The sequence below is a fragment of the Poecilia formosa genome, unplaced genomic scaffold, assembly GCF_000485575.1.
Source record: "Poecilia formosa unplaced genomic scaffold, Poecilia_formosa-5.1.2 Scaffold36, whole genome shotgun sequence".
In the NCBI taxonomy this organism is placed as follows: Eukaryota; Metazoa; Chordata; class Actinopteri; order Cyprinodontiformes; family Poeciliidae; genus Poecilia; species Poecilia formosa.
The window spans coordinates 1,907,520-1,911,965 of NW_006799975.1; the positions used below are offsets into that span (position 1 = coordinate 1,907,520).

At 40.1% G+C, this 4,446-nt stretch overlaps 1 long non-coding RNA gene across 1 annotated transcript; it reads right to left on the reverse strand.

Annotated features, from left to right (window-relative positions):
• Nucleotides 1–799: 799 nt before the first annotated feature.
• LOC103136975 (uncharacterized) lies at nucleotides 800–2,974 on the reverse strand. The gene is made up of 2 exons (XR_001661887.1): nucleotides 1,503–2,974; nucleotides 800–1,402 (listed from the first exon to the last, which is right to left on the reverse strand). It is a non-coding gene; the product is annotated as an uncharacterized LOC103136975 (long non-coding RNA).
• Between the last annotated feature and the right edge of the window lie 1,472 nt (nucleotides 2,975–4,446).

The following is a 4,446-nucleotide window of genomic DNA, read 5'->3' on the forward strand; positions in this document are numbered from 1 at the left end:
TTTTTTGGCTCAGATCTGGAGATCAGGATGGTGGCTCATGAATGATCTCTGCGAGGGAATTTTTTGCACATTTTGCACGGGTCATCTTTCTGCAGTCAGGTTTATGATGGAGGATAAATACATAAAGGCAAATAAAAAGCTGGAAATTTGCATCTTTATGTCCTCAGCCATAAACACAGATGCAGAAGTGATCAAAGAAACGAACAAAAAATATTTTCTAACTGGCAGATCAGAAAAGTACATGGGAATGTTTGTCAGAAGTTTGTAACACTGTGAATATGTTGATCCATCCTGGCAGATTAACAATGCAGAGATTGATCTGTTTTATCTGATTAAATTGATTTAACTTAAACATTCATCAGTCTGTGATGTTATTTTATGAAGTCTAAACATATGGCCTATCTACTCAACTAATTTGTCATAAAATATGTTTTAAAAATAAACTAAGTGATGACTTCTTGTTTTCATTTACCCTCTTAAATTCTGTTTTTGCGTAACTTTGGCTGTTTAGGCTGTTTAGGCAAATTGCATTAATTTGGCTCAGTTGAATTTTTCATTAGATTTTTTTTCCTCTAATAAGATCTTCATTTTTTTTTCTTTTATCCCTTTGGCATTTTTATTTGTGCAACTAACTTCCAGTCAAAATGATATTTTTAAAACATCAATTTGATTTGATTTCCTTGGATTATTTTTTTTTGTAGAAATTTCCTTAGATAGCTACAGATGTATTGTGCTTTAATAACTTAACCAAACCTCAACAAATCCCAAAAAGCAAGAATGATATTTAACAATACAAATTCAATCTAGCGACTCATAAAAATTGATGCTTATTTATTATGGAAAAACAAAGCAGTAACCTTGGAAGAAAAAATTTAATAATATAATCATATGCATATATAATAACTATGGCAATTCTTCCCACTTTTGTGCCTAAGGAACAGAGGTTGAGCAATTTATTTACAGATTACACAAAAACTAACAGTTCATAAAAGCTAAAATGTATTTTCATGTATCAATTGTGAAAAATCCAAGTTTCGTATTTGCCATCTAAAGGGTTAAAATTCATTAAATACATGATCTGTTGTGTATAGTCTGAAGTTATTAATGTCATTCTTTAATAAAGCTAACCTCCTGAATCCTTTTTGCTGATTTTGTCCTGCTGCCCCACTTCCATAACTTAGCAGGTTTACATCACTGAAACAGATCAGAGGATCTGTTTCCTGCAGGTCTGCTCCTCTTCAATGGATGAGCAAAGTTGATGTTGATATTGGTAGGAACTGGATCAAGCTGTCGTATACGCCGACCCAGAGCATCCCAAACATGCTCAACAGTGACAAGTCCACCGAGTGGTGACCATGAGAGACGTGGGACGCCTTCAGCTTCCAGGAATGTGTTCAGATCCCTGCATCATGAGGCCGTGTGTTATCATGCTGCAACATGAGGAGATGAATGGGACAATGAGCCTCTGGTTCTCTGATTCAAAATGCCGTTGCCAAACAAACCTGTGTTCAGAGTCCATAACATACATAGGCCCATTCCATAAATCCCCACCGCCACCAAGGGCTACTCCATCCACAATGATGACATCAGCAACCATTCACCCACACAATGCCACACACGCTGTCTGTTTCAACAAAGAACTGCAGTCAGATCGAGATCCTGGGAGTTTGAGCAGAAATTCTTTGGTTACCCAAAACGATTGTTCCAGCAGCTCTCTGGGTGGCTGGGCTCAGACGATCTTGGACGTCCTGGGTTGGTGTGGTTACATCTGCAGTTCTGAGTCCGGTTGATGTTCAGCCATGTTCTCTGAAATGCCTTCGAAGGCAGATTATGGTGAAGGAATGAACGTTCAGTTCACAGGCAACAGCTCTGCTGGACATCCCAGCTGTCGGCAAGCCAATTGCACGCTCCCTCAGAACTCACCACATCTGTGGCATTGTGCTGTGTGACAATGCAGCACATTTCAGAGCGGCCTTTTATTGTGACTGGCTTTAGGCACACCTGTGCAGTAATCATGCTGTCTAATCAGCATCTTGATAAGCCACACCTGTGAGGTGGAATGAATTGTCTATGCAAAGGAGAAGAGCTCACTATAACACATCTGTGAACAATGCTTGAGAGAAATGGTTGTTTTGTGAACATAGAAAATGTTTCAGATCTTTTTTAGTTCAGCTCAGGAAAAATGGGAGCAAAGACAAAAGTGTTGCGTTTGTGTTTTTGTTCAATGATTCTTCACGTAGCTTTTCAGGAGGCAAGCTCTTTTAGTTTTATTTTTTTCACATATTTAAAAGATTGTTACACTGCTCATTGGTTTTCTCTTAGTTTTTGTTATTGTTGGTATCTTTATTTGAGTCTCCTATTTCCCTGACACGTAAATAAAGGATATTTCTATTCTGTTCTATTCTCGGCGGTGAAGTCGTGATCAGACATCATCTTAGAGCAAACGCCGTGTTTGTGTTTAAACATGGAGAGGGTATCAGAATTACCTAGTCATCAAGGAATAAAATTTGGCAGCAGTACACACACTGAGCATGGATGAGACTAATTTACTAAACATACCCTCCAGTCTCGTAATTACATGTAATTTTACCGGCATAATTAACTAATTTAATTACTACTCCTCAAGAGCATCAATTATTGATATTACAGAGCATTCAGATGGCAGGCAGAGCTCTTGATGTGGCACGCATTCAGAGGGTGGTAAACACATGCTGGCTCTCCAAGAGTCTTGGCCGGCTTCCTGGTAGCACTCAGTGACAGGGTGGGAGAGAGAGAGAGAGAGAGAGAGAGAGAGAGACAGAGAGAGAGCATGCAGCGGGGCATGGCCGGCGTGCCATCACTGACGTGCCGAGTTCTTTCACAGAGTCAATTACAGCTCAATGTCGGCCTCATGAGGAATGCCAGAAGTGGACAAATGAAGCTTTTTGCACTCAGCCAGGTAGACGCCACGTCCAACATGCTACCACTCAGGCTGCTGAGAAAGGCAACGCTAAGAATCAAATCTCCAAATTGCCCCTAGGTCTGAGTGTGTGTATGCATGGTTGTTTGTACTCTGTGTTGCCCTGCGACAGACTGGCGACCTGTCCAGGGTGTACCCCTCCTCTCGCCCGGAACGTTAGCTGGAGATGGGCACCAGCAACCCTCCCGACCCCACTAAGGGACAAGGGTGTAAAGAAAATGGATGGATGGATGGATGGATGGATGGATGGATGGATGGATGGATGGATGGAACTCTTGTCTTCAAGAGTCACATAATTAGTAACTAGAGTCCACCTGTGTGTCTTCATCTTGGTACAAATCAGCTGTTTCCTGTGAACACAGGGCACATGCAGGGTGCTGCGTTCATGAAACGTCCGTCTTCATAAGATAGGGCACATTATGGACAACCGTGAGCATCCTCTTCATGATGCGACCACGGAGGGTTTTCAGTAGTTGTGGTTCTGTTAATGTTAGCAAATCTTTATATTTTGCTAATGTTAAAAAAATGCATTTTTTCCTGGTGACAGCTGTACATTGTCCAAAATACCCAAAACAAACCATCATCCTTCTACCATTTCCTGTCGTCTTCTTCATTGGTTTCTTCAGTAGCAACGTCCAGCTGTTGATCATGTGACTTGTGTGACAAGTCACATGATACATGAAAGTAAAAAAAGTTTTTACTTTGCAGTTTTCCAAATTAAATGAATCTTAATCTTGCTGAAAAGTCACCTAAACCTAGAGCAAAACCTATATATCCAAAAACATTTGTTTTATTTTAAATGGGAGTGTTTTCATTAAGCAAATTTATTTTCATAATTTCAATTTGTGCAATTCTACCGTTACAGGAAACACAGCTAGTGAGTTGCTTCTTCCAAACCGCTGTAACACAGACTGCTACAGGAGGTCTCTCCTGCCCACATCCATCAGCATCTACAATCACTCTTTGAAGAATCATGTAACATGTAATTTGATTTAAAATAACACGGTTTACCTTTAACATTAACAAAACATTTCTGAATTGAATTTAGTTTTTTTACATTTATTCATATCCTATTTTTCAAAAGGACAAAAATAAGCTTAAAATCCACATGTGGAAAGACGACAACGAGGAAGAAATGACTGCAGTTCAAATTAAAACTTGCACGCAATAAATGTGAGGAAATGGAATTCTATTAGTAAGTCATTGCAATTAGATTTCAGTGGCCACAGCTTTGTTCTTATGCTACAGTGGAACTATTGGGAAAAGTGAACCACCCTTATTGCTTCATGCTGCTGCTGTAGAAATATTCCAACACGTCAAGCCACAGAATCAGAACCAGAACCAGAACCAGAGCTCTGCATCATCCCGAGTGAGCAGGCCAGCCTCCACATGCAGAGATGAAGCAAGGCACACCGAGGTGAAAATTAAGTGTCTGACATCGCCAGAGGTTTGTGTGGATGTGTGTGTGTGTGTGTGTGTGTGTGTGT